Source organism: Aptenodytes patagonicus, chromosome 1, assembly GCF_965638725.1.
Source record: "Aptenodytes patagonicus chromosome 1, bAptPat1.pri.cur, whole genome shotgun sequence".
NCBI lineage: Eukaryota > Metazoa > Chordata > Aves > Sphenisciformes > Spheniscidae > Aptenodytes > Aptenodytes patagonicus.
This window is the reverse complement of record NC_134949.1, coordinates 126,841,653-126,852,521: the sequence shown is the minus strand read 5'-3', so window position 1 is coordinate 126,852,521 and position 10,869 is coordinate 126,841,653.

The window sequence follows — 10,869 nt, the reverse complement described above, 5'->3', positions numbered from 1 at the left end:
ATGATCCTATGATATAGATATATGGCTGGCTACCTGCCAATATGCACAGCAGCAAGGGCAACTATGGCCCTGACGTGAACGGGTGGCCAAGGAGAGGCTGCTCCTTCCCCTCCCCTCTGCTGACGCCAGGGCTCTGTGACATGCAACCTTCAGGTCCTGTCAAGGCAGGTTGTCCTGCCTGTGCTGTGGTGCAACCTCAGTGCCTGATCTACCAGGGCTGCGGCGTGGGAGGAGGCACTTGCGAATACCAGGGAGGCAAATGCCACTGCGTGAGGATAGCAGAGATCTCCTCCAACCGAGCACAACTGGGGAGCAAGAACAAGTGCTAGGAGGAACTCAGGGTTATCTATGTACTGGCCCGAGCCAAAGGGAAACAATTCTATCTTGAGGCTATTAAGTACACGAACTAACTAGAAACAATTGATTTCTTTCTCCTGCAGCAAGCTGGAGTGCTGTGGGGCAGCTCAGGAACCGGTGTGCTCAGCTGGTGGTGGAGGGAGGGAGGGAGGGGAAGGGGGAAACAGGAGGATGACCCTTCGGGACCCCTGGTGCCTGGATTACAGGAACCGTTTAAACAAGCAGCATTGGGTCATCTGTGCGCAGGAACCATGACAGGGAAGAGAGGCCAACGGCTGGATCAGGTTGCTCACACCTGGGTGTTGGGTGCCCTATAGCAAGCCTCCCAGGTCCTGTGTGATACCAACCAGCACCCAGCAGTGTCGCAGATGCCATGGGGTAGTGCAGCTGGCACTAGGGGTGCAGACAACCGAATCGAGCCCTGATGCAAAGCTCTCAGGGACTCTGGCACGCCCAAACCCACAAGCAAGCACCATCAGGGTCATTTCCCCAGCGCAACCCACAGAGTGGGGTTTCTGCTTAAGGAGACCCTCCCACCGGGGTCTGCACTTAGGCAGCTGGGGCAGGAAGCTCCTGTCAAAAGAGAGGCAAGTGGTCTCCCTTGCAGGGAGGAGCCGAAGCCCCTCCAGGTAGGTGAAGATGGCTGGGGAGAGCTGGGTTGGCAGCAGCGGGGCCGAGGGGGGCTCAGGGCAGGCAGGGTCCCCCGTTGCCAGCACCTGCGAGCAGCTAGCAGCCTTTCTGCCAGGGACCACCACCACCGTCCCTCCTCTTCCTCCCCCTGCACACCCAATCCATATGCCAGAAGAGAGAGTGCAAAGCCCACTCACAAAGCAGGGCACAGCACTTCGGAAGATCAGCGCTTCCTAGGTTAAAACGTGCTCAATTTAAAAAGAAGAAATGAAATGAAGACCCCTATCTCCGGTAATTAGTCGCTTCATATTTCCTGTCCCAATATTGGTGAAGAAGAAAAAGCAGGAGGAAAATATGGGGTGTGCAATTACCAGCCCTTCCTGTGCAATCCTGAGGGCTGGCAGGGCAGGAGAGTCTCTGGAGCTGCAGCAGCTCCCCCGGGTCAGGGAGGGCCCCAGGTCCAGGGCTGCAGGCAGGCAGGGACAGGCAGGGAGGGTCCAGCCATGGCTGGTGCAGCTTCAGCCCTTCCTGGGACTCAGTTAAAGCTGAACTTCTGCCGCTTGACCCACGAACACTTGTGTTTTCATGGGAATTGGGGAAAAAAGGTTCAGATAGCGCAAGGAGCAAATGGATCTGCTGACAGCCCCAGACGTCGGGAGCCTGTGGTCCTGGCTGTGCTCTCTTGTAGGCAGGAAAGTGTTGTTACAGGCAAAGGCTGGGGCAGCAGAGCTGTGCGCTGGCTTCAGCTGACCTGCTGAATACAAACACTGTGACCTTGACTCTCTCCATCTCCTGCAAGGATCTTGCATTTCAGAGGGGGTTTGCTCCTATGATTTCAACTCTGGATAATTAACCCTACCCTAGAGCCTGGGGAAGAGGATTTCAAAAACAGTTTTGCTAACTTTTAGGCCCAGGAGACTTTCTATGGAGGACCAGAGAGGAAAGACATCTTCTAAATTTGACTGTGTGAGAAGGCAGGGGAGTAAAGGACGTGCTGAAATCTGCTTTCCTCCTGCTCCTTTCTTGCAGAGGGGGCTTGCTACCTATGTCCTCTGAGCAAACTGGGCTAGGCAAGACCTCGGATGGAAAGGCTGGCACCCAAAGCTCGGGACAGAGGGCTGATCCAGCATGTGTGACCTTGTTTCTTCAGGAATTAGCACCAATCCAGCATGAACAGAGGGGCTCGAGATACCCCTGCTGCCTCCTGGTTTGTGAAGGCGGGAGAAAAGGCCATCTAAGTCTGGGGCTGCTGTCACATTTCCTTGGACACTAGTCCAGGGTGCATCAGATTAAAAGCCACCAGCCCAAGCAGGAACAAGCCAGCAACATTAGCATAAGCCTGGGCTGGGCTGTTTTCCCCCGTGGCAAGGTCCAGTCACATCAAGCCCTGTGAAGCCATCGCTGGCCCACACTGAGCTTCAGGTGACATGTAGTCAGAGGGGTAACCTGTAGTGCAACCAGGAACCTAAGCCATTAAAGCAAGTATTCACTATGGCATGTGTATTTTTCATTTTAAAATGTCTATAAAGGTAAAAGGATGCTAAGAGAAAACTATTTCCTTCTCCTAAATCTCGTCCTACTTCCAGCTGTGTCATGGGAGAGTAATGAGTTCAAGACAGGAATGGCCCAAATGTTACTGTAACAAAGCACAGGATTTAAAGCACATCTGCTTTGTAGCCATCTATATGCCCAGAGCCACTTTGATTTAACCAGCTAAGAAAAGAAAGAAAGAAAACAAAAGAGAGAGAGAAATAAACAATATTTAAGGGTTTATTTTCTCCCCATCAGTCCTACAGATAGATGACTCACATTTCTATATCATAGAGGAACATAAAGATGATAGATGGAGCATATAAAGCCCTTTGTCCTCATCTTGTCCTCATCCACCCATTTTGCTACAACCACAGCATAGGAATTGGTCTCTTCAAGAACACACGTAAACCTGTTTCCTTTCTTTCTGTTAAAAGGTGAGGTGAATGAGGTCAGGCCAGTAGCAGACAGTCCTGTTGGCACTAGGATGACCCACCTAATGTGAATGGGACTCAAATGTTCATGCCCGAGCTGAAGCCCTGACCCTGGGGCCATTAAAGCCAGCGAAGCTCACCTTCCCGGCTCCCTCCGTGGCCAGACAGGCTCTTTCAGAAGAGAAAGAAGCCTCATTGCCAAGGTTACCCTCTTCGGGACCTCCCAGCTGTCCTGATGGCTTCTCCCACTTGAATTCTGTTTGAAATCTATTTTTCCAGGAGCATTTTAGCTGAGGGTATCTCATCAGGGTCACTACTTTGCACCATCTGCAGGTCTGCGTTTCCCAAGGGCCAACAATAGGGATCGTTTGTTTTGAACATTGAAAATCTCTGAGACTAATGTAATACCAAAAAAATCACCAAAATAGCCCTTAAAGTAGCAAGCATTTTGTTACATCACGCAGTTACAAAGGCCAAGTTTAGTTACAGCATGGGAAGAAAACTTCTGACTGAAAATTTCTGACCAGCGTGTTGGCTCCCATAACTGGGCAGGGAACGATCTAATCAAAGTTTGTATAAAGCTACACTTAGGAATGGCAAACAAAGCATTTACTAAAAAACAGTTATTCTGAATAGATCCTAACACAAACATCAGGGGCTGTATAGGTGGCAACAGATAATTTGAATTAAATTATTGGCAGAACTTTTTCTTACTTCTAGTGTAATTTTACTAAGTAAAAGTATTTTAAAGGGGCAAAGGGACTGAGCCAGGGATTTACCTCCAGTCCAGGCTAGAGGAAAGAATGAGGGGAAAAACGCCAACTCCAAAACCTTCAGGTGAGGACACCTGGCAGGGGCTCCCAACTTCTGAGGCTTCATTCTGACTCACCTGGTTCACCTCTCAGTTTGTCCCCTTGCAGGTGGCCCTCCTTAACGCAAACAATTAAATGTGCATTAGGTAAAAGTGGCTGATCCTATTGCCTAATGAGAAGGACATTTGGCAGGAAGGTAAGGGCACCTGGCTTGTTGTTCAGAAATCGGGCCCTTTCTTATAGGGCCGTCATGTTTTCCACACGTCTAAAGCTCTCCTTTGTTATCGAGGAGATGAATAAAGAGGTTCTGAACCTCTCCAAACAAAGTCCAGCCAGCCTGAGACTGAAACCCAGAAACAGTGTTTATAGAACACAGTAACAGTGGGTTCCAGCAACCAGAAACTTATCGTCCAGTTTATATGTAATTAAAGCTTGCTGGCCCTCCTGTCAGCAATGGGTGCTGCCATTGCAATGCCCTCAGCTGCAAAGTGCTGTGCACCCGTGCTCTGAACTGGTAACCAGCTCAGGATGCAACACAGCGGGTCTCTAGGGGTATGGGAGGGGGGCGTTTGCCACCAAGGAAGTGTTTTCAGTGGGGCAGGACTGGTGAGAGGGCTGGCCTGCTTTCCGTTGCCTGCCTGGCATGAACGTACCTGTAACAGCTGGGCAAGAGCCTGTTCCTGCTTTGGGAAAAATGGTTTCACTTGGGGAAAAAAAAAGCAGTCTTCAGTCTCTGGCTGGTGAAATGAGAAACGCCATGGACTCGGCCTGAAGTCCGCCAGGTTTGCATGAAGTTCATCAATGGCAAAGCCTGCCCTCTGTGCACATGTGGTTTTGCAGATGTTGTTGCTGAAAAAGGCCATCCAGAAGCCTCGATGGCCGTTACAACAGGTCACTGAATCTCACCAGCGCTTCTTGTCTAGCCTGGATGTGGTTAATGTGCCTTCATCTATGAACAAAAAGCAGTGGAGGGCTGTAATGCAGATACCGCAGGTCCTGGGGACCAACAGGAAAAAGAGTTGGGGACGGCCAGGGCTGTGCGCACAGCCGATCCCAGCAGCGTTGTCCTCCTTCAGCCCAGGGTGCAGGTCACCCCCAGCATCCCTATCGTGTGGGGCAGCCCCAGGGAAGCAGCAGGCCCTGAACTCCCAAAAAGTCTCCTACAGAGCTAGAGCTGAGCCAGGCTGTGGTGTATGCTGTCAGGAAGCAGCTACCTGTTGGTGACTGCCAGGGTGGCCAAGTGTCACTGGAGGTAACAGAGTGTCCAGGATGGTCTGGTGCTGTGGTTCAGTATTTGTCTTCACCCTTCAGGAGGAATCTGTGATGTTACCAGGCAGGGATGCCTGGTGGGATGGTTTGCTGCCCTTTTGGTTAACTAAAACCACAGATGCAGCCCCTTCCTTGAGAAAAGGTAAAAGCCCACAGGACATCTCCGGTTCTTGCATCGCAATCTCTCCCGGAGCAGCATCTGTTAGCGCTGACACCAGCATACCCCCAGCCCTCTCCCTTCCTTGGCCTCCCAGCACACTGACATCCAGCTGTCTGAAATGGCACCCAGCGTACTGCCTATTTCCTTTTTCTCTTTCTATTCTTATTTGTAGTCCCTTCATCATTAGTTCCCACAGGACTATCAATAGCAGATTTGTCTGACACAGACAGTTTCACTGCTATAAATTCTCCACAGCCCATTGAATAGAGACTTTTTAATTAGCTTTTAGAATTTTTCCATTAGCAGAGAGACATTGAGAATTCAGGTCTCACTTCTGAAAAGCAAAATACGAGAGAGAGGGAAGCTGCTTGATTTACTGCAATATTAACATTTTCCTCCCTGTATTTATGGGCATGAATCAATTGCTGTTTTGCTACTGTGGACAGAAATGTGTTTGACAATTTACTTTATTGTGCTACAAATGAGAGATTTAATCCAGTGATCCAATGTGAGAGCCCTCCTGGGCTACTGTATTGTCTGTGTGACATATACAGAAAATGTGAACAACATCTTTTATCATAAAAATTTGATTGCTTTCCTATTTGCACCCAAAAGGCTGTACGTTCTCACTATTAAAGGAGTTTTCTGGCTTTAGCTCTCACTTTGCCTCACAGATCTGAGATAGGGCCTCATATGAAAGGGGAAAAGATTGAGCGGGTGCCATCTCCTCGACAAGTGTGAAAGAGCAAAGCTGTGCTGCCTTCGGCCCTAGACACCAGCCTCCACGGTCACAACAAGAGGGCAAGCATTCACTTCTAGTATACTCCAGCTGCTGGGTATTCCCGACTCAGGGAATTCATGAACCAACTGTGATATTTCTGGTTTTTTAAAAGCCTGGATGGATTTTCCCTTCCAGGAACTGTTGCAAATGGCTTTCTGTTGAGCTGACAGAGAGCTCTCTTGCTTGCTGTCTGTCACATCCCAAAACACCTTCAGATCGGGAAGGACTGTCACGGAGGTGTTTTACCAATGCAATCCTTGCAGGCATCAAGTTTCTATTTCCATCTACCCATCCTGACAAAACTTTATGTTGAAAAAAATCCCAGCCAATGCTAACGAGCAATGTTTTAATCCTGCTGGGTACATTTGATCTAGTTCTTGCACCTCAGCTATAGTCCAATGTGTTGCATCATCTTTTGTCGGGTTACGCCGGGTAAGCAGGACACAGCAAGGGCAGCCTCAGGTGCCATTTCATCCGCCGTGGCATCCTTTGTACCAGCTGGAGACCGCCAACATGCTCGTCTAGGCCTGAGCTAAAGAACTTTGTGGCTTCTGCAATGCTCTCACCTGCAGTAACATATTATAAAAAACATGGTAAAGAAAAAAGTTCTTATTAAGATTTTATAGTTTTGAAAGGAGGAAAATTTTTTTTCCTTTCCTGATTCTTGCCAAAACTTTACAGTTCACTTCATACGTTCACTCTCTTTAAAATCCTTAAAAGGAAGATTTCGAAGGAATTTTATAACTAGCCTTCTTTTTTCTTTTGAAATGTCTACTTTTTTCTTTCTACTTTTTTCTTTCATTATTTTGTTAACTCCTTTGAAGAATTTAACTATATAGAGAGACGTTTTTCCCCTGAAGTAGCTCTCCCATTACTTCTCATATACTCTTGCTAACATTAGACCTTAATATTTCTCCCTCTATTTTTAACCACATTTAATTGGTACGGAAGGAACACTTCCTGGCCAGTATTTCCTCCACTCACTGTCATCAATGAAAAGACCAATAACTAAAACTTGCTAAAAGCAGCAATTGTCTTGACTCCACTCTGCCACCACAGTAGGTAATTTTTGCTAGCGGCTCAGCTGAGCCAGTCCAGGTCACTTTCTGCCCTCTAATTTTTTTACAGACCCTGCCACACTGCACCTCCCTCTGAGCATTCTCCAGTCCTCACCGTTATTTGGAGACAGCAGTTTAGGCCGTATCTTTTTTGCTACCCGCTTTTGAAACGGCTAGGACAAAACTCTGAAACGACCTTTTCCTTCCACATGATGTCTTAGGCTCACTTATTATTTCCTAGGTTTCCTGCTTCTCCTATTTAAAGAATTTCTCATTTGTATTTCGCTCTTTAGCTGTTTATGCCAGAAATAACCTTACAGCCCTTTGCCTGCATTGCCTGGTTTTCGAAGTTTTGATCACCCACTGTTCCTATAGTAGCAAATGAGAACTACATTTTTTTTTCCTCATGTGTCCTGAATAATATTCAGTCCTTGACATGTAAGGTGAAAACCACAGTTCACAATCTGCTCTAAGAAGCTGCAAGAAAACTAAAAGGGAGACATTGACCTTTAGCTTGCAGGATTAACGGCTACTAACCCCTGCGTGCTCCTATTTACATTACCACCTGCTCTGACATTAATTAATTAACTATGCTAATATGATACAATACAGGCAACATTTATCAGCTGCTCCATGCCATTGCCCTCAGCACATCAGTGTTTGGAGCTGCCGACCGGTCTCGGTGCCTCCCCGTCCCCTGTCTCAGGCGCAGATGAGAGGTGTTGGCCTGCTTGTACCCCTCGCCGGCTGCACCGCAGGCGATGCATTTCCCTGCACCTGCGAGCATCCCTCACGCCAGTCACCGTGGGAGAGAACCGACCCAGAAACCCTCCCCCTCCACAAGCGGTGCTAGATTTGTGTCTTTCTTCCAGTAATTGCAATGGATCCATGGCAGGTGGGTTTGCTTTGGGTTTGGTGAATTTCAGAAGCATCTGTGAAACTCCACACATCAGAGCATTTTCCATTCTCCAAACTGAGACATTTTTACCAGATTCAGAATTAAAAACAAACTAGGTTTTATTGATTTTGAGCTCAAAACTTTCACCGGATGATAAAACTCATCAATTTAGGAGCATCTTTTCAAACTCTCCCAAAAAATGATGAAAATCAAAAGATGCAATGATAAAATCATAGGATTGGCCAGACTAAGCCAGGCTAAATCCATCCCCAGCCCAGTTCCCCATGCCGTGCATGGCCAGTCACAGTTGCTTACAGGAAAACTTCAAGAAGGAGTACAGAGAACACAGTCATGCACTGTATTCTTCTCATTTACAACCCCTGCCTCATCATTTAGTTGAATGTCTTCTGGTTGTTGCATTCTGAGAAATGATGAGTAACATTAGCTCAAGTCCAGCCAGCCAGTGTCCCGTCTTCAAGAGCGGCAAGAGTAGTCGTACGGGCAGTGATACTTCCCCAGAATACTCTTCCAACCTCCAGTGATTTGCTGCTTAGACATTTCCTGAGATAGATACATTGGGGATTTAATAGCCCCAGACAATGTTTCTTCAATGAGTTAATCCAATTGCTTTTCAGACCTGTGTGAAGTTTTAGCATCCACAACATCCTGCAGAAGGGAGATCCAAAGCTGAACTGCATCATACCCATGTGCTCGGTGAAGAACCATCTTCCTTCATGTGCTTCTAACCTGCCACTCAGACTTTTATATAGTCGAGACAATGAGCTCTGCCTCCTGTGACCTGTGCAGACCTGGCAGCCTGGAGAGACCTAGCGTATGCAGTCATTCCTGGTGTGGATGCTGTCCCACACCACTGTCCTCGTCACGGGACCTTCTACAGGTTGGAGTTTGAGAACACGGCATGAAAAAAGTAGACGTACCGTGGGTTTATAAGTTGGCATAACAGCGTGAATCTGTGTGATTCTCTATCCCTTCCCTAATAATTGTTAACCTGCCATTTGCTTTTCTCATGGTTGCTAAGCACTGAGCTGGTGTTTTCATAAAACTGTCTGTTATCCTCCATATGCTCATGTCATACTTACATTGCACTTGCATGTACCCGAGTGATCATAATCAGCTCAGGGCCCATAATTTTATTTGAAGAGGTAGGATTGCTCCTTTCCCAGGTGTGTGTTGCTTCATATTTACGGACATTAAGCATCACCTGCCATCTTACTCTGCAGTCATTCAATTTTGCACAATCCATCTGAGCAATTGGCTCATATCTTTGCCACCACAGAAATATTGTGTTGTCAACAAATTTTACCCTCTCGCCTCCTCTTCCAGATGGTTTATGAGTTTGTTAAGCTGCAAAGGTCCCGGCGTAGCTCTCTGCAGGAGCCTCCTCGTGACCTCTCCCCGCAGCAAAAACCGTCCGCTGGCTCCCACCCTCTGCTTGTTACCCCGTTATTTATCCAGGAGAAAACCTCCCCGTCTGTCCTATGACACCTGAGTTTCTAAAATCCTTACACTATTCAAAATCTTTTTTCATAGCTCATTGCTCCCATGAGCCAGAGGGCTTTTCTCAGCATCTCTTCTAATTACACTTTCTCCTCCTTAACCTGGGGCAACCAGAACATCAAAAAGTGATGCAGGCATGGGAGCAGCAGGGAGTGCGGCTGTACCAAAATTATGTTTGCCGCTTTGTACTCAGTTCCTCTCCTAATAACTGCTACAACTCAATTTGCCTTTTTGACACTTTGAATATTCAGTTGGCATATCCACAGTGATGCAAAGCTCTCTGAGTGACAATAGCTAATTTGCAGCCCATCTTTATGTTTATATAATTAGGTTACTCTTCCTCCATGCACTTTACTTTGCACTTACCCACTCTGCCTTTCATTTGCCATTTATCACCCAGTCACTCAGTCTTGTAAGATATTCCTGCAACTGTTCAGTTACCTGCACTTTTGAAAAATATGAAAAATATTCTGAATAATCAGCATATTCATCGCCTCATTATTCACTAACCTTTCCTGATCATTTATGAGTATATTGAATAACAAAAATCCTCTCCTCTCCCTGGCGATAGCTGACCTTTGTCTCCTATCTTAAAATAAGTTATTTGTTTATCTCTTTATGATTTTACTTTCCTGCAGCCAGGGTTTTTTTTCTGCTTTCTTTATTTGGCTTTGAAAAAAAGTCTTTTTTTCTTCTAGTAGCTTCACTTACTCTGCCATTTACTTATTCTGGGTCTATATGTGTGACTGAGGACATCCTTTTCGTATTTTTTGTTTGGTGGTAAATATTTACTCTGAGTCTTTCATATTGTGTCTTTAAATAGCACCCTGCTGTTTGCGAGCTTTTAACTCATTTTACTCTTCCTTTAAGTTCCATTTAATAAGTTTCCCTGGTTTATATATTTCCCTTTTTAGAAGGTAGTAGATCAGGATTTGGGTTTTTTTCTTGCTTGGGGCATGGTAAACTGGAATACATCACAACCACTATCATGAAGAGGCTTTTCAATAGGCACGTCTTGAACCAGATCTTCCGCATTTCTCGGGCCAAATTCAAGAGTTTCTTCCCCTGTCTGGGTCACTGCAAAGACTGATGGGGTCTAGAAAAGAGATTAAGACTACATCTTTCACTGCCTTGCTGGTTACAGCCAGCGTGCCCTTTTCTCCACAGGCTGGTCCCCACCTCATCTCAGGAACGATAAGCATTTTCTGGTGTTGCTTTGGCGCTCACAAAAAAAAAAGGTGAATGCTGGCAACACAGGTATCATGTGCTGCTTGGAGAACCCAGAAACATTAGGAAAAATAATAGGCTCGGACCTGCATTTCGAAATTGGCACTGAGCTTTGCAGTTGCAACCAAAACTTTTTATGATGTATTGGATGTTGAAATTCAGGCTTTTAGGTCTGATTCAGCTCTGAGTTATATA